Below are 23485 nucleotides of genomic sequence, written 5' to 3'. Positions count from 1 at the left end.
AACCGTATGGTGTCCTTGACACTTTGTCTCCAAAGTAACTTTCCTTAACCCATAAGAGTCTAAGTCGGGGGGAGGCTCTACTAAGCTATATGCAATTGCTTTAAGAAGGTCATACCAAGGATCATTTTTCTATTTTATTTGGAGTTTTCAGACCCGTTGAAGTATACAAAAACATATATAAGATATAACAAAGATCAGGAAACATTATATATATATTTTTAACATGTATTCAACCCCTTACTTTTGGCACTAAACAGTTTCCATATACAGCATACTTCGATACATTTTTCAACTGGTAGGCCTCCCGAGTGGCGCAGCGGTCTAAGGCACTGCATCGCGGTGCTAGCTGTGCCAAGCTCATGAGATCCATGCTTCAAGTCCAGGCTCTGTCACAGCTGGCCGTGACCAGGAGACCCACGGGGCGGCGCACAGTTGTCCGGGATAGGGGAGGGTTTGGCTGGCAGGCATGTCCTTTTCCCACCGCACTCTAGCGACTCCTGTGGTGGGCCGGGCGCATGCACACTGATGCAGGTGCCAGGTGTATGGTGTTTCCTTCGGCACATCGGTGTGGCTGGCTTCTAGGTTAAGTGGGCATTGTGTGAAGAAGCAGTGCAGCTTGGTTGATCATGTTTCGGAGGACACATGGCTCTCGACCTTAGCCTCTCCCGAGTCTGTACAGGAGTTGCAGCGATGAAACAAGACTGTAACTACCATTGGGGAGAAAAAAGGGCTAAAAAAACATATTGAAATGGTACCAGGGGAATTCAGATGAGTCTTGTCAGGCCTGTGGGTGTCCAAGAGCAAAACAACGTACATGTCAGTAAAACAACTGACATGAGTCTCACCTTTCCATCGAGGGGTCATAGCCCAAACTGTTCGGACTCAACAGAACATTTTGTGAGAAGACCGATTTTCTGGATGTCTCGTGGTCTGACAAACACCTCTCTAGCTCTGTCACCTTTCACCGCAGATGTTCATGGTGAACTGTTTTTGGATCTTCGAATAATGAAACAATGGAATAATTGTTTGTCTCCAGTGTGAATTTTCAGCATTGGCAGAGAGACAGACAGTGGAAGCAGAGAACACGTGAATTAGTGAGAAAAACATTATCATCGTTCTTCATTCAGATACAGTATGTGCCCATGCCCCTCAGAAGCTGCTGTCAGATGTGTGAATTCCTCTGGTTAAAAATGCATTGTGGGAGTGATGATCTCATTGTATGGGACACTTCTCGAACCCTGCTGAGATAGCCCTCATCCCCCCTCTTTCTATTTCCACCCTCTCTCCCAAACACAGCAACCCTCCCTCTCCTCAGCCAGGGAATTTTATTACAGGTGACACACTGTGACTTAACACCCCACTCCATAGCAGGTGCTGTGGGCGTGCTGCCCACTTCTAGACTGGCCACGGAGGAATATCTGTCAAGCCTGTTTACCACAAGCGCTGGTTTCCGCACCCCACAACCGCTACCTGGGCCTGTTTGTCTGTCTGCAGGGGGAGGAGGATGGGGAGCTAGCGGATGGAGTGGGGAGTCAGTGAGTGTGCTGTGTTTTGTTTTGAGGAGCGGGGGCTGAGGATGCTGAGTAGAGCTGGAGCAGGAAAACAGTGTATTCGCCAGGGAGGACCACCTTCTTTGAGGTTACTGTGTGTAGCAAGTTATAGACTTAGACGCGCTTGTTCTGATGAGAACATCTATAGCACCTACCCTCCCCTGACTCCTCACCTACCACTAAGCTCATGAAGACACAATAGTTTGGATGTTTTTTTAACTGAATCTAATTAAAGCTGAAAGAGTTTTTAGAGTAAACAGATTCTTCTCAGTATGGTATTCATGAAGGAATACTGCTGCAGTACATATTATTTTATTCTGGATTCTACCATCTGCAAGAGTTACAGCCTTACGGTGAATGTGATAATTGAAAGTACTGTAGTTTAATGAGACCTGATGTTATTGTAGTGGGAAAGGTAATAACATTTTTTCCAGAGAGGATTGCTGACCATAGCCTTTTTCTAGTGTTTGTAATTTATAATTTCTTTACCTGGGAAGGTCTTTCAATTTGACAACTTGGCAAACTTTCAAATCAATGTCCTCTTTGCTACTGTACCTATCTGTAATATACTGTATTTCAAAACATTTCAACTGTCAGACTTAGAACAGGGCCACCAAATGTCACATGAAGCATTGTACAAAGAATTTATCCAAATATAACCTTGGAAGTTGTCTACATAATGAGAGCTGAGAGAGCTCATGGTGAAGTTGGTTAACTCAACTCCCCCTCACACAACCCCATCCCCTTCCATAGAAAAGCTGTGAAATCTGATTGCATTCACCACCAATTCAAAGGGTGAAGTTGTGAAGAAAGCAATTTTACATTTTAATTAAAAATAAAAAATATTTCCATGATAACGGATGTAGGAAATGCATATCAATTGTCTTGTGATTAACACAACTCTGTACTCTGACATTTACCATAATTGAGGTCTATTTGACTCGTTTCTTATCGTTTTGTTAAACATATTGAAAAGGAAGCTATAGCCTGTAAGGAGCATTGACAGCAACACAAAGTCTGCGGTGAGGCGGAAAAGCTGTTTATGCATTCAAAGCCTTTAGAGCAGTTTCTCCAATCACAGCAGGCCTTTGTTCGTTGACATTAGCACTATTTTAACGCTGAAGCGGCCAGAAATACCCATTTAGCAGATGTCTTTCAAAATCTAATGCCTATAAAATAGGATTTCTTAAATCTGTCTTTGGAAGTGTGAATATTAATGTCCCTTCGCTCTCCCTTTCTATTTCGCTCTCCCTCTCTCCCACTCACACGCTCTTTCTATCTCCTCCCCTACATCTTTTGCTTCTCTCTCTCGCTCTCTGGCTGTGTGGGAGTGTGGGATTTGGTTGTACAGATATTAAATAAACTAAAGTCAAACAGAGAGGCCAATGAATTAATGGAGGGAGGAGGCTGGATGAAAGCTATTGGCGAATCAATATTACAAATACCGGAGGAAATAAAGGCTTCTTTTCTTCCCTCTTCTCTCCAAGCTCTGAATGCTTAAAGTTTATATTAAAAGTTAGCTATTGATGTTCTCTGATTACATTTCTTCAGAGTTCAGCTTCCCCCATCAAATCTATAAAACATTATGCCACATTACTCTTGTCAGAGAGGCCAATCTCACTGGAGAGGAGGATCTGGTGATATGTTTTCCAATATCAAAGTGATGAGTGATGTGTCGTCTGTAAATTGTTCCACATCAGATCTCCCTTATAGATTTCTGCCTGCTTAAGGCAGATATTCTTGAGGCCACTATGTTCTTCCAAAGGAAAATTATTACTTTTTAATCTTCTCATAGATATTTCATCATTATGTCTTTTATCCAAATATTACCAGCTGGTCCTGTGAAAGGCAATATGATCATAGACATGTACATAATTTCCCCTTTATGTGGTAGATGAAGTCCCCGTGCCACAGTTCCCCCTCCACAACACTTGACTTGAGTTTCATGCCGCTCCACACTGCTCACTCTGAGGTAGTTGTGTGTGTTTGGCAAGGTGGACATCTAATGTATGTGTGTGTGTGTGTGTGTTCGGGACCCTTGGTGCTACGTCCTCAAGCTGTGCACTGTGGTCATGCTGAGCGAGATGACACCTTTTCTATGCACTTTCCCAACTCCCTGACCTGTGTCATTCCACCTCTTTTTACTGATGCTGGATAATGAACATTGGATAATTTCTTTCATCCCTTTACAAAAGATACATATTCAAAATAATCATATATACTAGCATTTTGACAGAACTGATTACCTCTATTGGTGCACCTACTACTGTGTAACGGTGAATGTTGCTTTTATAATGGGTGAGGAGGAGAACAATAGAAAAAGGCAATGGGAAAGAGATATAAATGGAGGAAAAAAGGGCATACAGTGCCTTCAGAAAGTACTCAACCAGCTTCACCTGGACTGAATTTTACAACAGTCTTGAAGGACTTCCTACAAATGCTGAGCACTTCTTAGCTGCTTTTCCTTCACTCTACGGTCAAACTCATCCCAAACAGTGTCAATTGGGTTGAGGTTGGGTGATTGTGAAGGCCAGGTCAGCTGATGCAGCACCCCATCACTCTCCTTCTTGGTCAAATAGCAGTTACACAGCCTGGAAGTGTGTTCGGTCATTGTCCTGTTGAAAAACCAATGACAGTCCCACTAAGCGCCAACCAGATGGGATGCCGTATTGCTGCAGAATGCTGTGGTAGCCTTGCTGGGTAAGTGTTCCTTGAATTCTAAATAAATCACAGACAGTGTCACCAGAAAAAGACCCCCACACCATCACACCTCCTCCTCCATGCTTCATGGTGGTAACCACATATGCGGAGATCATCCGTTCACCTACTCTGCATCTCACAAAGACACGGTGGTGGGAACAAAAAATCTCAAATTTGGACTCATCAGACCAAAGTACAGATTTTCCACCGGTGTAATGTCCATTGCTCGTGTTTCTTGGCCCAAGCAAGTCTCTTCTTCTTATTGGTGTCCTTTGGTAGTGGTTTCTTTGCAGCAATTGACCATGAAGGCCTGATTCACGCAGTCTCCTCTGAACAGTTGATGTTGAGATGTGTCTGTTACTGGAACTCTGTGAAGCATTTTTTGGGGGCTGCAATTTCTGAGTCTGCTAACTCTAATGAACTTATCCTCTGCAGTAGAGGTAACTCTGAGTCTTCCTTTCCAGTGGCGGTCCTCATGAGAGCAAGATTATTCATAGCGCTTGATGGTTTTGGCGACTGCAGTTCTTGAAATTTTCCACATTGACTGACCTACATTTCTTAAAGTAATGATGGACTGTTGTTTCTCTTTGCTTATTTGAGCTGTTCTTGCCATAGTATGGACTTGGTCTTTTATCAAATCTGGCTTTTTTCTGTATACCATTCCCTACCTTGTCACCACATAACAAGGAAATAAATTCAACAAATGTACTTTTAACAAGGCACACCTGTTAATTGAAATGCATTCCAGATGATTATCGCACGAAGCTGGTTGAGAGAATGCCAAGAGCGTGTAACGCTGTCATTAAGGCAAGGGTGGCTACTTAGAAGAATCAAAAATATTATTTGTTTAATACTTTTTTGGTTACTACATGATTCCATATGTGTTTTTTCATAGTTTTGATGTCTTCACTATTATTCTGCAATGTAGAAAATAGTGAAAATAAAGAAAAACCCTTGATTGAGTAGGTGTGTCCAACTTTTTGACCGGTACTGAATATTTTCTTCATCCATCTACACACAGTATTAAATAATGACAAAGTGAAAATAAAGAAATACTGTATCTCATTTACATAAGTATTCACACCCTTATGGGTAATTGAATACAAAGCCTTACAGTGAGGGAAAAAAGTATTTGATCACATGTTGATTTTGTATGTTTGCCCACTGACAAAGAAATTATCAGTCTATAATTTTAAATGGTAGGTTTATTTGAACAGTGAGAGACAGAATAACAACATAAAAATCCAGAAAACGCATGTCAAAAATGTTATAAATTGATTTGCATTTTAATGAGGGAAATAAGTATGGATCCAAAAGATAAAGAATGCAGATTTATTTCTGTGCAAGCCAGCAGAAATTGTTGACTTGTATGGCAGAAAGTGAATGTAAACATTTCACATGCATTTTCTGTTGTAGGCCTATCTAAAATAGAGTTCTGATCCACATTACAGCTTAGAATTTTCATAAATCCCATCCCTAATTTCAAATGTCGACACAAGAAGGGAGGGGGTGGTTGGCGAAGACACACTATAAGCACGTCTCTATCCTGAATTGAATCTCTAATCAATGTGTGAATTGTTTGCCCTTTGTTAATGTTTATTTCTTTATATATTTTGTTTGAGCGTGCAGAGAAGTATATGGCCTGTGCTCAAATGTAGGCCTATGAAAGTTCCCATTTGGGGATGTCTTATAGTATTTCTGATTGTCTTAACTCACCACCACTAATGAGCTGCAGAACTTCTTAAAGTATTTTGTTTGTCACCTCGACAAAGCGTCAACAGAATGTTTTACATCCATTCCGAATGACAATAGTTGCTCACAGTATTTGAAAAATCTTTCCAACTCTCCTTCTCGATAGGCCTAAGTTACCATCTCACCTTCGTGTGAAAAAGCAACACATTGCTGCTCCCGTATCTCCAGTGGAAACCTCATAAAATAGGCTACTGGAACACTTCTCTCTTGCCCAAGTACAGCTGTCTGTTCTGACCTCATTGGCGCAGGAAACGGTTGAAACAATGTTGCAAGTTTGTTATAGCGAGAGCTCAAGCAAGACAGAGAGGCTGACAGACGGAGGATAGAGATTAATGCTTTTGACTGAAACTGCCTTGGGTAGCAAATGTGATTTATAGAGGATATTTATTTTCATCAGGATATTTTCTAATTCAAATATAATTTTGCATCTGGTCGGTATTTCACATATTTGCAAAAGATCCGAGGTCCATGGCTACCGAGTGTGACCCGACCCAGGATCCAAGGGTCAACTACGGAATTTGGGATCCAAAATGTTTGGAGACCGGGTCAAATCTCGGGTATTGGGTTAGGGTATATCCGTTAAAACCTTTTTTAGGATAGGCGTCCCGCTAGCGGCACGCCTCGACAACATCCAGTGAAATTGCAGAGCGCCAAATTCAAATTACAGAAATAGTCATATTTATCATTCATGAAAATACAAAGTGTCATACATCAAAATAAAGCTAAACTTCTTGCTAATCCAGCTGCTGTGTCAGATTTCAAAAAGGCTTTACGGCGAAAGCATACCATGCGATTATATGAGGACAGCGCCCCCGCATACAAAAGCATACAACATTTTCAAGCCAAGTAGAGGAGTCACAAGTCAGAAATAGCGATAAAATTAATCACTTACCTTTGATCTTCATCTGGTTGCACTCACAAGAGTTCCTGTTACACAATAAATGTTCGTTTCATTCGATAAAGTCCCTCTTTATGTCCCAAATCTCTGTTTTTTTGGCGTGTCTTGTTCAGTAATCCACTGGCTCAAAGGCGGTCACAACAGGCAGATGAATACATCCTAAAAGTACCGGTAAAGTTCGTCAAAACATGTCAAACGATGTTTATAATTAATCATCAGGTTGTCTATTGTCTAAATAATCGATAATATTTAAACCGGACAATAGCGTATTCAATAGAAAGGAAAAACAATGAACGGCGCGCAAAACAGCTCTGGTTCATTCTACAGTCCACTGAAAGAATGGTCTCGTTCTTCCTCATTTTTCAGAATACAAGCCTGAAACAATGTCTAAAGACTGTTGACATCTAGCGGAAGCCATAGGAACTGCAATCTGGGTCCTAACCCAATACATACTGTATAGGCAGGCAATTGAAAACTACACACATAAAAAATATCCCACTTCCTGGATGGATTTTCCTCAGATTTTTGCCTGCCATATCAGTTCTGTTATACTCACAGACATTATTTTAGCAGTTTTGGAAACTTCAGAGTGTTTTCTATCCAAATCCAATTACATGCATATCCTAGCTTCTGGGTCTGAGTAACAGGCAGTTTACTTTGGGCACCTCAGTCATCCAAAATTCCGAATGCTGCCCCCTATCCCCAAAAAGTTTTAAGACCTATACAACAGACAGTACTTGGGATACATAATGACTTGTAGAGAGAATACTCTTCAACCCGTCTCAACTAAAATGGGGTGAAAAATATTCAGTAGGGTCACTATTTGCCAAATATGTGTATTTTTGGAGTGGGACTGTTGCACATATCTAGCAGGACTTCGTTCTCCGCCCCCAATACAAAACATGTCAGATTGTAGTTTAAGCAGAGTCAACTTGTTTTCCAACAGTATAATTTAACTAGCAACTGCTAACTTGTAGCTATCAATAGTTGCTGCTTAGCTTAACTGCCTGGAAAGCTTGTTAGCTAGCATGGTAACATCAAAGATTTTTACAACTAACCCTGTGTGGTTATGGTAACTCTAACATTTGTTTTTGTAGGTAAGAGAACTGTCAAAGTTGGGAAGATAAAAATCATGCAATCTGCTACCAAGTTATTGCCCATTTTAGTAAATGCTATTCAGTTGGCTAAGTTCATTATCTATCTAGCTAACATTTGCTTGCTAGCTACAGTACGGTCACGCATAAAATGTCATGTTACAGTAGCATTCACTTTAAATGGGGGAACTGTCAGAGTTAGTATCACCTGATGTTTCTTTTGATTAGCTAGCTATATTATTATGCCAGCTAAGGTAGTTAACCTGTTAGGGCTAGGGGGTCAGCATTTGCACAGTCTGGATAAAAAAATGTACCCGATTTAATCTGGTTACTAATCCTACCCAGTAACTAGAATATGCATATACTTATTATATATGGATAGAAAACACTCTAAAGTTTCTAAAACTGTTTGAATGGTGTCTGTGAGTATAACAGAACTCATTTGGCAGGCAAAACCCTGAGACATTTTCTGACAGGAAGTGGATACCTGATGTGTTGTATTACCTTTAAACCTATCCCATTGAAAGACACAGGGGCTGAGGAATATTTTGGCACTTCCTATTGCTTCCACTAGATGTCACCAGCCTTTACAAAGTGTTTTGAGTCTTCTGGAGGGAGATCTGACCGAACAAGAGCCATGGAACGATGATGGCCCATTAGACACCTGGCGCGCGAGTTCATGTTGGGTACCCTCGTTCCAATACGTTATAAAAGAGTATGCATTCGTCCACCTTGAATATTATTCATGTTCTGGTTAAAAAGGCCCTAATGATTTATGCTATACAACGTTTGACATGTTTGAACGAACGGAAATATATTTTTTCCCCTCGTTCATGACGAGAAGTCCGGCTGGCTTAGATCATGTGCTAACAAGACGGAGATTTTTGGACATAAATGATGAGCTTTTTTGAACAAAACTACATTCGTTATGGACCTGTGATACCTGGAAGTGACATCTGATGAAGAGAATCAAAGGTAATGGATTATTTACATAGTATTTTCGATTTTAGATCTCCCCAACATGACGTCTAGTCTGTATCGCAACGCGTATTTTTCTGGGCGCAGTGCTCAGATTATTGCAAAGTGTGATTTCCCAGTAAGGTTATTTTTAAATCTGGCAAGTTGATTGCGTTCAAGAGATGTAAATCTATAATTCTTTAAATGACAATATAATATTTTACCAATGTTTTCTAATTTTAATTATTTAATTTGTGGTACTGACTTGACTGCCGGTTATTGGAGGGAAACGATTTCCTCAACATCAATGCCATAGTAAAACGCTGTTTTTGGATATAAATATGAACTTGATAGAACTAAAAATGCATGCATTGTCTAACATAATGTCCTAGGAGTGTCATCTGATGGAGATTGTAAAAGGTTAGTGCATCATTTTAGCTGGTTTTATGGTTTTGGTGACCCTGTCTTTGAATTGACAAAACATTACACACAACTCTTGTAAATGTACTGTCCTAACTTACTCTAAATTTATGCTTTCGCCGTAAAACCTTTTTGAAATCGTAAAACGTGGTTAGATTAAGGAGATGTTTATCTTTCAAAGGGTGTAAAATAGTTGTATGTTTGAAAAATTTGAATTTTGACATTTATTTGGATTCAAATTTGCCGCTCTTGAAATGCACCTGCTGTTGATGGAGTGCACCACGGGTGGCACGCTAGCGTCCCACCTAGCCCATAGAGGTTAAACGGCCCTACACACTGCGGGCCCAGCTTCCGGCAGGGCAAGCAGAGGGGCAGGTTTCTAGCCGAGAGCCAGACTCGATCCCCTGGTGCAAACACAGGGGTCTCACTGCGGTGCTGGTCAGCGCTCTTCTTCTGCCATCCACTCGCCTTTGTAAGTGCGTCTTGGACGGCTCTCCAGGTGTCCTTCGAGCGCTGCACCCAATCCTCCACCGCAGGAGCCTCGGTCTGGCTCTGGTGCCATGGAGCCAGGACCGGCTGGTAGCCCAACACGCACTGGAACGGTGACATGTTGGTTGATGAGTGCCGTAGAGAATTTTGGGCTATTTCTGCCCATGGCACGTATCTCGCCCATTCTCTGGGCCGGTCCTGGCAATACGTCCTTAGAAACCTACCCACCTCTTGGTTCACCCTCTCCACCTGCCCATTACTCTCGGGGTGGAAACCCGAGGTCAGGCTGACCGAGACCCCCAAACGTTCCATGAACGCCCTCCAAACTCTGGACGTGAACTGGGGACCCCGATCAGAAACGATGTCCTCGGGCACCCCATAGTGCCGGAAGACATGGGTAAACAGGGCCTCCGCAGTCTGCAGAGCCGTAGGGAGACCGGGCAACGGGATGAGACGACAGGACTTCGAGAACCGATCCACAACGACCAGGATAGTGGTGTTCCCCTGCGATATGGGAAGGTCAGTGAGGAAGTCCACTGACAAGTGTGACCACGGCCGCTGTGGAACGGGTAGGGGGTGTAATTTCCCTCTAGGCAGGTGTCGAGGAGCCTTGTTCTGAGCGCACACCGAGCAGGAGGAAACATAAAACCGCACGTCCTTACCCAAGGTGGGCCACCAGTACTTCCCCCTCAGGTTCCGCACTGTCCTCTCGATCCCAGGGTGACCCGAAGAGGGGAGATTATGGGCCCATCGAATCAATCGATCACGGAGACCAAGCGGTACGTACTGAACACCTGCCGGACACTGCGATGGTGCAGGTTCCGACCATAACGCCCGCTCGATCTCCGCGTCCAACTCCCATACCACCGGAGCTACCAAACACGACGCCGGAAGAATGGGAGCCGGATCGATGGCCCTCTCCTCGGTGTCATATAGGCGGGACAGTGCGTCGGCCTTCGTGTTCAGTGAACCTGGCCGATAAGAGATCGTGAACCGGAAACGGGTAAAGAACATGGCCCACCTGGCCTGACGCGGATTCAGTCTCCTAGCTGCCCGGATGTACTCGAGATTACGGTGGTCAGTCCAGATGAGGAAATGGTGCTTTGCCCCCTGAAGCCAATGTCTCCACACCTTCAGAGCCTTGACCACAGCTAACAACTCCCTGTCCCCCACATCATAGTTCTGCTCCGCCGGCCCTAGCTTCCTAGAGAAGAAAGAGCACGGGCGGAGTTTGGGTGGCGTGCCCGAGCGCTGTGATAGCACGGCCCCCACCCCAGTCTCGGACGCGTCCACCTCCACTATGAATGCCAAAGAGGGATCCGGATGAGCCAGCACTGGAGCGACGGTAAACAGCTCCTTCAGGCGACTGAACGCTCTGTTCGCCTCTGCTGACCAGCGCAAGCGCGCCGGACCCCCCTTCAGCAGTGAGGTAATGGGAGCAGCAACTTGACCAAAGCCCCGGATAAACCTCCGGTAGTAATTGGCAAACCCTAAAAACCGCTGCACCTCCTTTACCGTGGTCGGAGTCAGCCAATTACGCACGGCTTTAACGCGGTCATCCTCCATCACCACCCCCGAGGTGGAAATGCGATACCCCAGGAAGGAAACGGCTCGTTTGAAAAACTCACATTTCTCAGCCTTGACGTACAGGTCATTCTCCAGCAGTCGCCCAAGCACCTTGCGCACCAGGGAGACATGTGCGGCGCGGGTGGCGGAATAAATCAGGATGTCGTCAATATACACCACCACCAGCTGTCCGTGCAGGTCCCTGAGAATCTCGTCAACAAAGGATTGAAAGACGGCTGGAGCATTCTTTAACCCGTACGGCATGACGAGGTACTCATAGTGGCCCGATGTGGTACTGAATGCGGTTTTCCACTCGTCTCCTCCCGGATACGCACCAGATTGTACGCGCTCCTGAGGTCCAGTTTCGTGAAAAAACGCGCGCCGTGAAATGATTCCACCGCCGTAGCGATGAGAGGTAGTGGGTAACTGAACCCTACTGTGATGGAATTTAGACCTCGATAATCAATGCACGGACGCAACCCTCCATCCTTTTTCTTCACGAAAAAGAAACTCGAGGAGACGGGTGACATGGAGGGCCGAATATACCCCTGTCTCAGAGATTCCGTGACATATGTCTCCATAGCCAACGTCTCCTCCTGTGACAATGGGTACACGTGACTCCTGGGAAGTGCAGCGTTTACCTGGAGATTTATCAGGCAATCCCCTCGTCGATGAGGTGGTAATCGGGTCGCCCTCTTTTTACAGAAGGCGATAGCCAAATCGGCATATTCTGAGGGAATGCGCACAGTGGAAACCTGGTCTGGACTCTCCACCGTCGTCGCACCGATGGAAACTCCCTTACACCTGCCTGAGCACTCCTCTGACCACCCTCTGAGAGCCCCCTGTCTCCACAAAATATTGGGATTGTGATTGGCCAGCCAGGGAATCCCCAGCACCACCGGAAACGCAGGAGAATCAATGAGGAAGAGACTAATCCGTTCCCCATGATCCCCCTGCGTTACCATGTCCAGTGGCACCGTGGCCTCCCTGACCAGTCCTGACCCTAATGGTCTGCTATCTAAGGAGTGCACGGGGAAAGGTTGGTCCAACGACACCGGGAATCCCTAGCCTTAACCTCTATGGGCTAGGTGGGACGCTAGCGTCCCCCCCGTGGTGCACTCCATCAACAGCAGGTGCATTTCAAGAGCAGCAAATTTGAATCCAAATAAATGTCAAAATTCAATTTTTTCAAACATACAACTATTTTACACCCTTTGAAAGATAAACATCTCCTTAATCTAACCACGTTTTACGATTTCAAAAAGGTTTTACGGCGAAAGCATAAATTTAGAGTATGTTAGGACAGTACATTTACAAGAGTTGTGTGTAATGTTGTGCCATTTCAAAGACAGGGTCACCAAAACCATAAAACCAGCTAAAATGATGCACTAACCTTTTACAATCTCCATCAGATGACACTCCTAGGACATTATGTTAGACAATGCATGCATTTTTAGTTCTATCAAGTTCATATTTATATCCAAAAACAGCGTTTTACTATGGCATTGATGTTGAGGAAATCGTTTCCCTCCAATAACCGGCAGTCAAGTCAGCACCACAAATTAAATAATTAAAATTAGAAAACATTGGTAAAATATTATATTGTCATTTAAAGAATTATAGATTTACATCTCTTGAACGCAATCAACTTGCCAGATTTAAAAATAACCTTACTGGGAAATCACACTTTGCAATAATCTGAGCACTGCGCCCAGAAAAATACGCGTTGCGATACAGACTAGACGTCATGTTGGGGAGATCTAAAATCGAAAATACTATGTAAATAATCCATTACCTTTGATTCTCTTCATCAGATGTCACTTCCAGGTATCACAGGTCCATAACGAATGTAGTTTTGTTCAAAAAAGCTCATCATTTATGTCCCAAAATCTCCGTCTTGTTAGCACATGATCTAAGCCAGCCGGACTTCTCGTCATGAACGAGGGGAAAAAATATATTTACGTTCGTTCAAACATGTCAAACGTTGTATAGCATAAATCATTAGGGCCTTTTTAACCAGAACATGAATAATATTCAAGGTGGACGAATGCATACTCTTTTATAACGTATTGGAACGAGGGTACCCAACATGAACTCGCGCGCCAGGTGTCTACTGGGCCATCATCGTTCCATGGCTCTTGTTCGGTCAGATCTCCCTCCAGAAGACTCAAAACACTTTGTAAAGGCTGGTGACATCTAGTGGAAGCAATAGGAAGTGCCAAAATATTCCTCAGCCCCTGTGTTTTTCAATGGGATAGGTTTAAAGGTAATACAACACATCAGGTATCCACTTCCTGTCAGAAAATGTCTCAGGGTTTTGCCTGCCAAATGAGTTCTGTTATACTCACAGACACCATTCAAACAGTTTTAGAAACTTTAGAGTGTTTTCTATCCATATATAATAAGTATATGCATATTCTAGTTACTGGGTAGGATTAGTAACCAGATTAAATCGGGTACATTTTTTTTATCCAGCCGTGCAAATACTGCCCCCTAGCCCTAACAGGTTAATGCGAGCCCACGATCCATAAAGTTTCCAGCTGCGCCTGAATCGACTAGCGCCTTATGCTGGAAAGAGGGAGAAAACAAGGGGAAAGTTACTAAAACGAACATGTGACCAACAGGGAGCTCTGGATGAGGTTGGTGCTTACTCACCTGAGATGGACGAGGAGTGCTCCGCCTGCCATCCCGATTCCCAGAGGAGCTCCCCCAGCACCGGTCGGTAGTGTGTCCTCTCCGACCACACTGGATACAAGGGGAGCCTCCTCCTCCGGTTCCCCTGGACGCGGCCCCCCCTAGCTCCATAGGTATGGGAGCTGGAGGACCTGCAGTTGGAACCGAACAGGGCCCCGTCTGGACGCCCGCGCGCAGCCAGCAGATTGTCAAGACGAATGGACATGTCGATTAGTTCGTCTAGTGACAGGGTAGTGTCCCGACAGGCTAGCTCACGGCAGACGTCCTCCCGGAGGCTACACCGATAGTGGTCCATCAGGGCCCTGTCGTTCCACCCCGCTCCAGCAGCCAAGGTCCGGAACTCCAGAGCAAAGTCCTGTGCGCTCCTCGTCTCCTGACGCAGGTGGAACAGCCGTTCACCCGCCGCCCGGCCTTCTGCTGGGTGTCGAACACGGCCCGGAACCGGCGGGTGAACTCAGGGTAGTGATCCCTTGCCGAGTCTGGGCCGTACCACACTGCGTTGGCCCACTCCAGGGCACGTCCCGTTAAGCAGGAGACGAGGACGCTTACGCTCTCCTCTCCCGAGGGAGCTGGATGAACGGTAGCCAGGTACAAATCCAACTGTAGCAGGAACCCCTGGCACCCAGCCTCCGCTCCATCGTACTCCCTGGGGAGAGCCAGGCGTAGGGCTCCGGGTCCGGACGTCGGTGGAGGGGTAGATGGTGGAGGGGGAGTTGGTGCTGGGGATGCGGTAGGGAGGCCACTCCTCTCCCATCGGTCCATCCTCTCCATCATCTGCGCCATCGCTGAGCCGATTCGGTGGAGGATGGTGGTATGGTGAAGGACCCGTTCCTCCATCGATGGGAGAGGAGGGGAGGCTGCTCTTGCTGACTCCCTAGCTGGTGCGGGATTCTGTCAGACGATTGCTAGGAGTGGTGGTAGGAGTCAGGCGCAGAGAGCAGAGGTACGGAACTGTGTGTTTATTTTAATCAAAAACACAACACGAACAACGCCAACACAAACGGCATGGAAAAAATGCCAAGTGCCCAAAACAGGTGCACAGCCAGCCTACAATATCACAGTCGTAAATCGCCAGCACATCCAATGAAAAAACACAACCTGACGCTAAGATAATCCCGCACAACACTGGGCGGGCTAACCAGGCTTAAATAACCAAAATCAAAAGACAAATGAGGAACAGGTGCAAACAATAAGACAAACCAAACGAAAAGGAAAAAAGGATCAGCGGCGGCTAGTAGGTCGGTGACGACGACCGCCGAGCGCCGCCCGAGCAGGCAGGGGAGCCACCTTCGGTGGGATTCGTGACATGGTGTATCAATACACCCAGTCACAACAAAGATACAGGCGGCCTTCCTAACTCAGTTGCGGGAGAGGGAGGAAACCACTCAGGGATTTCACCAGGAGGCCTATTGTGACTTTAAAACAGTAACAGAGTTGAATGGTTGTAACAGAAGATGGATCAACATTGTAGTTACTCCACAATACTAACCTAATTGACAGAGAGAAAAGGAAGATTGTATAGAATAAAAATGTGACTTACCACCTGTATTCGGTCTTATGTAGCAATATTTGAATTTCTGTTTTTTACATTGGATAAAAGTAGACTCCGAGCTACAAAATGGTATAGCATACACTGCATTTGAGGAAACAATGGGAAAGTAATTCTGCTTTGAAAGTTGATCAGCTTGTAAACTCACTTTTGAGACAACTGTCTTTCAATGTTTTAGTACTACTATTAGAGATCCCTTTGTCTACACCCATTCAGCATTGTTCACACCCTCTTACGCCTTAGCCCCACCCATGGTTGATCCGAGCATTCTGTACTAACTTGCCAGCTACTTCCAGTCATCTGAGAGAGAGAACAGCTCACTGAACATCACTCGCCCTAGCAGAGCTGGTTAGGCTGTTATGTTGTCCAGAGCGTTGGTGACTGCATCTGTGCTGTCAGATTGTCCATTTGTTAATTCAGAGCGTTTCACGTTCAGAGCGCACACTGGACGCTCTGGCCAATAATTAGGGTTTGTTCTGAAAGCTCTGACCTCAAGACAGTCAAGCACCCAAGCTAACTGGCTAACGTTGGCTAACTACTTCCAGACACATGAGAGAACACCCCGCTCTGACCATTTTACTCACCCTAGCAGAGCTGGTGAGGCTTTTTTCATGTTATCCAGAGCGTTGTTGGCTAACTGCTGCTAGTAACAATTGAATTACGCTTTGTTGCTGACGTGTACTGACACTGGACATATTCAACGAGTGTAGAGCGTTCAACAATGCATCAGTTATTCTGCGCTCTGGCACACTAAGACGAGGGTCTCTTGTTGAGAAATTTAGCTAGATAGGTAAACAATGAATCCTAATGCATGACGTGGCGTTAGTTAGCGAGCCATCCAGCTAACGTTAGCTAGGTAGCTAACAGTACACCAACTTGAAATGAAAATACTTTGTCAAAATTAGAGTGGAGCCTTAGGTTAAGACATGTAGCTAGCTAAACAATGGACCATAATCACAACTCATGACGTGACTACCCTGCATGAATCTACAGGTAGCTAACCAACCAGGTTCAATGGCTATAACTTTGTCAAGCAAATGTGTCTGAGATATGAAGAATAAGATCATACACATAATGTTAGCTAGCGACCCAGCCAGCTATAACGTTAGCTAGCTAACAGTTCACTTGAAATGAAACCACTTTCTGTCAAATTAGAAACGTGTAATATCTGAAAATGTAGCTAGCTAGACTATCTTACCAGTATACATCATGGTTGGATGCGTCTCCTGTCTGATGCAATGCATGGTTGCCCTTTGTTGGACGATGTAATCCAGACTGGTGTTTTCTCGATCTCCTTAGCTATCAGACTTGAAATCCATTGATTTTCAATACTCGGTACTCCAGAAAGTAGAAACCATACACATACGTTAGCTAGCAAGCCAGACAGCTAACGTTAGCTAGCTAACAGTACACTTAAATTTCTTTGGGATAGGGGGCAGTATTTTCACGGCCGGATAAAAAACGTACCCGATTTAATCTGGTTACTACTCCTGCCCAAAAACTAGAATATGCATATAATTAGTAGATTTGGATAGAGAACACTGTAAAGTTTCTAAAACTGTTTGAATGGTGTCTGTGAGTATAACAGAACTCATACAGCAGGTAAAAACCTGAGAAGTTTCCATGCAGGAAGTGCCCTGTCTGACAAATTGTTGTCCTTCTGTTGCATCTCTATCGAAATTACAGCATCTGAGCTGTTATGTGACACTTTCTAAGGCTTCCATTGGCTCTCTAAAGCCGCCAGAAAGTGGAATGGGGTGTCTGCTGTCTCTGGGCAAAGTATAGGAGCAGAGTTTGTAAGTGGTCAGCCTGGGGACAGTGAGACCGGAGATGCGCGGTCACGAGAACTCGCCATTTTTTTCTTTCTCTCTTTGAATTCATACAACGTTGCCCGGTTGGAATATTATCACTATTTTACGAGAAAAATAGCATAAACATTTATTTTAAACAGCTTTTGACATGCTTCTAAGTACGGTAATGGAATATTTTGAATTTTTTTGTCACGAAATGAACGCACGAACAAAACGGAGGTATTTGGATATAACTATGGATTATTTGGAACCAAAACAACATTTGTTGTTGAAGTAGAAGTCCTGGGAGTGCATTCTGACGAAGAACAGCAAACGTAATCCAATTTTTCTAATAGTAATTCTGAGTTTAGGCTGCCCCGACGTTGGCGGGTCTGAATAGCTAGCCTTGATGGCTATGTACTCAGAATATTGCAAAATGTGCTTTCGCCAAAAAGCTATTTTAAAAATCATACATAGCGATTGCATAAAGGAGTTCTGTATCTATAATCCTGCTGGCAAGCAGGCACTAAAGTAGTACTGCAAAAAAATGTGGCAAAGCAATTAACTTTTTGTTCTGAATACAAAGTGTTAAGTTTGGGGCAAATTCAACCCAACACATGAGTACCACTCCACATATTTCCAAGCACAGTGGTGGCTGCATCATGTTATTTGTATGCTTGTAACTGTCAATGACTGGGGAGTTTTTCAGGATAAAAAAAATAAATGGAGCTAAGCAATCCTAGAGGGAAGCCTGGTTTAATCTGCTTTCCACCAGACATTGGGAATTGAATTGACCTTTAATCAGGACAATAACATAACAGTTTTTCACAATTCCTGACATTTAATCGTAGTAAAAATCCCCTGTCTTAGGTCAGTTAGGATCACCACTTTATTTTAAGAATGTGAAATGTCAGAATAACAGTAGACAATGATTAATTTCAGCTTTTATTTCTTCCAACACATTCCCAGTGGGTCAGAAGTTTACATACACGCTTTTAAATTGTTCATCTTGGGTCAAATGTTTCAGGTAGCCTTTCACAATCATCCTACAATAAGTTGGGTGAATTTTTGCCCATTCCTCCTGACAGAGCTGGTGTAACTGAGCCAGGCGTGTAGGTCTCCTTGCTCACACTTTTTTAGTTCTGCCCACAAACTTTCTAAAGGACCGAGGTCAGGGCTTTGTGATGGCCACTCCAATCCCTTGACTTTGTTGTCCTTAAGCCATTTTGCCACAACTTTGGAAGTATGCTTGGGGTCATTATCCATTTAGAAGACCCATTTGTGACCAAGCTTTAACTACCTGACTGTCTTGAGATGTTGCTTCAATATATCCACAAAATCTTCCCACATGATGCCATCTATTTTGTGAAGTGCACCAGTCCTTCCTGCAGCAAAACACCCCACAACATGATGCTGCCACCCCCGTGCTTCACGTTTGGGATAGTGTTCTTCGGCTTGCAAGCCTCACCCTTTTTCCTCCAAACATAACGATGGTCATTATGGCCAAACAGTTCTATTTTTGTTTCATCAGACCAGAGGACATTTCTCCAAAAAGTATGATCTTTGTCCCCATGTGCCGTTGCAAACCGTAGTCTGGCTTTTTTATGGGGGTTTTTGAGCAGTGGCTTCTTCCTTGCTGAGCGGCTTTGAGGTTATGTCGATGTAGGACTTGTTTTTCTGTGGATATAGATACTTTTGTACCTGTTTCCTCCAGCATCTTCACAAGGTCCTTGGCTGTTGCTCTGGGATTGATTTGCACTTTTCGCACCAAAGTACGTTCATCTCTAGGAGACAGAACGTGTCTCCTTCCTGAGCGGTATGACGGCTGCATGGTCCCATGGTGTTTATACTTGCGTACGATTGTTTATACAGATGAACGTGGTACCTTCAGGCGTTTGGAAATTGCTCTCAAGCATGAACCAGACTTGTGGAGGTCTACAAGTTTATTTTCTAAGATCTTGGCTGATTTCTTTTGATTTTCCCATGATGTCAAGCAAAGAGGCACTGAGTTTGAAAGTAGGCCTTGAAATACATCCACAGGTACACCTCCAATTGACTAAAATGATGTCAATTAGCCTATCAGAAGCTTCTAAAGCCATGACATCCTTTTCTGGAATTTTCCAAGCTGTTTAAAAGCACAGTCAACATAGTGTATGTGAACTTCTGACCCACTGGAATTGTGATACAGTGAAATAATCTGTAAACAATTGTTGGAAAAATTACTTGTGTCATGCACAAAGTAGATGTTCTAACCGACTTGCCAAAACTGTAGTTTGTTAACAAGAAATTTGTGGAGTGGTAAAAGGCGAGTTTCAATGACTCCAACCTAAGTGTATGTAACCTTCCGACTTCAACTGTACAGGTGAGGTGCTTACCAAGAAGACAGTGAATTTTCCTGAATGGCCAAGTTACACTTTTGTCTTAAATCTACTTGGAAATCTATGGCAAGATGTGAAAATGGTTGTCTAGCATTGATCTAAAACCTAATTTGACAGAGCTTGAATAATTTTGAAAAGAATAATGGTCAAATGTTGCACAATCCAGGTGTGGAAAGCTCTAAGGTCCCAGGTGCTTCTACAAATTATTGACTCAGTGGTGTGAATACTTATTTAAATTAAGATAATTCTGTATGTATTGTTCAATAAATTTGGTAAAATATCTAATCATGTTTTTACTTTGTCCTTACGTGTGTAGATTGGTGAGAAAACAATCAATTTAATTCATTTTAATTCAGTCTTTAACACATCAAAATGTGGAATAATTCTAGGGCTATGACTGCTTTCTGACGGCGCTTTAGCTGTATGTTAGTAGAAGGCTGCTAATGATGTGATAATAGTCAGTTCACTAATGACGACAAGGCATGTTGAATGAATGGTAGCCTAGTGTCATGCAACTCTAACATGCAGGAGGGGTGAAGTCAGGCGCAGGAGACTAAGGTACGTGGAAAAGCACGTTTAATAAACACCAGTCCAAAAGTGCCGTATATACAAGGCAGGGTACAATAAATCCAGCAACAGGCAAGAACCCTCAAACCGAGTCGGGACGCAGCCCAGCAAACCTGTATGCCTAAACAACCGAACGGCAGAGGAAAACCCAAATCCCCAACCTACAAAAAATGACACAAATAATCCAGCACAATCCCAAACCAAAACAGACAGACCCCCACTAATGAACTAACTCAAAACAGGTGCTAACATAAAACAGACATCACCAAATGAAAATGAAAAGGAGATCGGTGGCAGCTAGTAGGCCGGCGACGACGACCGCCGAGCGCCGCCCGAACGGGGAGAGGCGCCACCTTCTGTAGACGTTGTGACACCTAGTTGTCACACCTAACTTGAATAATTAGGTTAGAGATGAAGATCTGAAACAAGCTCATATAGGCCTAGTTCATTTGTTTCATTTTCCAAATACCCTACAGTAAGCTAGACTACTACATTACATCCAGTAATTTATTAATTCAGATTTTTCTCTGCAAACTAAATTAAGAAGCCAGTTAACATTTTCACTAGACTATCTACAGTACATAGACACTGATTAATTTGAATAATTTTACCCCTACATTTAAAAAGTGAAAGTGACATACATGGAGACAATAAATGTGATTTCGGTTCAATCACAAGACTTCCGTTCTGTGTTGGCTACATTGTTAGATGTAATTTACGACTCTGTTTCAGGAAAGGGTTTAAAAAAAAAGCTAAATTCTGTATGGAATTGTTTTTAGGTCATACCAAGTATAAAAATATATACAGAGGACTGAATTGAACTTACTGTCACTCCCTTCCTTATTATCCTTACCGCATTTGGACACTGTGTTAACTAACCTCCAGACAAGCTTCAATGCCATACAACTCTCCTTCCGTGGCCTCCAACTGCTCTTAAACGTAGGTAAAACTAAATGCATGCTATTCAATCGATCACTGCCCGCACCTGCTCGCCCGTCCAGCATCACTACTCTGGACGGCTCTGACTTAGAATATGTGGACAACTACAAATACCTGGGTGTCTGGTTAGACTGTAAACTCTCCTTCCAGACTCACATTAAGCATCTCCAATCCAAAATTAAATCTAGAATAGGCTTCCTATATCGCAACAAAGCATCCTTCACTCATGCTGCCAAACACACCCTCGTAAAACTGACCATCCTACCGATCCTCGACTTCGGTGATGTCATCTATAAAATAGCCTCCAACACTCTACTCAACAAACTGGATGCAGTCTATCACAGTGCCATCCGTTTTGTCACCAAAGCCCCATACACTACCCACCATTGCGACCTGTACGCTCTCGTTGGTTGGCCCTCGCTTCATACTCGTCGCCAAACCAACTGGCTACAGATTATCTACAAGTCTTTGCTAGGTAAAGCCCCGCCTTATCTCAGCTCACTGGTCACCATAGCAGCACCCACTCTTAGCATGCGCTCCAGCAGGTATATCTCACTGGTCACCCCCAAAGCAACTTCCTCCTTTGGCTGCCGTTCCTTCCAGTTCTCTGCTGCCAATGACTGGAACGAACTGCAAAAATCTCTGAAGCTGGAGACTCATATCTCCCTCACTAGCTTTAAGCACCAGCTGTCAGAGCAGCTCACAGATCACTGCACCTGTACATAGCCCATCTGTAAACAGCCCATCTATCTACCTACCTCATCCCCATACCGTATTTATTTATCTATCTTGCTCCTTTGCACCCCAGTATCTCTACTTGCACATTCATCTTCTGCACATCTACCATTCCAGTGTTTAATTGCTATATTGTAATTACTTTGCCACCATGGCCTATTTATTGCCTTAACTTGCCTCATTTGCACTCACTGTATATAGACTTTTTGTTTTCTTTTGTTCTATTGTATTATTGACTGTATGTTTTGTTTATTCCATGTGTAACTCTGTGTTGTTGTATGTGTCGAATTGCTACACTTTATCTTGACCAGGTCACAGTTGCAAATGAGAACTTGCTCTCAACTAGCCTACCTGGTTAAATAAAGGAGAAATCAAATTTAAAAAAAAAATGAAATTCAAAAGGGCGATAGGAGTGAACTTATGACGCAGCTCCAGGAACCTCTAATGCAATTCCACCTCCGACACCACTATGCGGGTGTCGACAAACACTCATCTGATTGAATCGAAGCCAATAACATTTGGATGGAGTTTTTTCTTCTGTTTGCATGGATGTTGTCATATGGTTGGATGCTATTGTGTCATTCATTCACTCAATCAGTCAGTTGCAATACCAACTCATGACCTTGGGCCCCTAGGGGCTGTGTGTGTGTTACATTTGTCATTAATAAACACGTTTTTATACTTCTACCAATTCTTTACCAATGACGATTGTAGGTCAATCATTCTTCATTTAAAATGTGTCTCAGTGTAAAGTGTCATACATTTGATAATTATATCAGGTAATACGCAGTCCTCAAGAAACCGTAACAGAACTGAAAATGTCAAATATTAATTGTTTAAATAAGGTAACAGGAGTATAGTACAGTAATTAACCTGTTATGGCTAGGGGGCAGTATTTTCACGGCCGGATAAAAAAACGTACCCAATTTAATCTGATTATTACTCCTGCCCAGAAACTAGAATATGCATATAATTATTAGCTTTGGATAGAACACACTCCAAAGTTTCTAAAACGGTTTGAATGGTTTCTGTGAGTATAACAGAACTCATTTGGCAGGCCAAAACCTGAGAAGATTCTGTACAGGAAGTACCCTGTCTGACCATTTCTTGGCCTTCTTGATTATCTCTATCCAATACAGGGGATCTCTGCTGTTACGTGACACTTCCTACGGCTCCCATGGGCTCTCAGAAGGCGGCAAAAAGCTGAATGATATTGAGGCAGCCCCTGGCTGAAAAACATTAGCGCGTTTGGATAGTGGCCAGTCAGAGTACTATGGGACTCAGGCTCGTGCACAAGGGGATCCCATGCTTTTATTTTCTCTCTCTTTTGTACGTAAACACGCTTTCCCGGTCGGAATATTATCGCTTTTTTACGAGAAAAATTGCATAAAAATTTATTTGAAACAG

Source organism: Salmo salar, chromosome ssa10 (assembly GCF_905237065.1).
Source record: "Salmo salar chromosome ssa10, Ssal_v3.1, whole genome shotgun sequence".
Lineage (NCBI taxonomy): Eukaryota > Metazoa > Chordata > Actinopteri > Salmoniformes > Salmonidae > Salmo > Salmo salar.
This window is presented reverse-complemented; position numbering follows the sequence as displayed.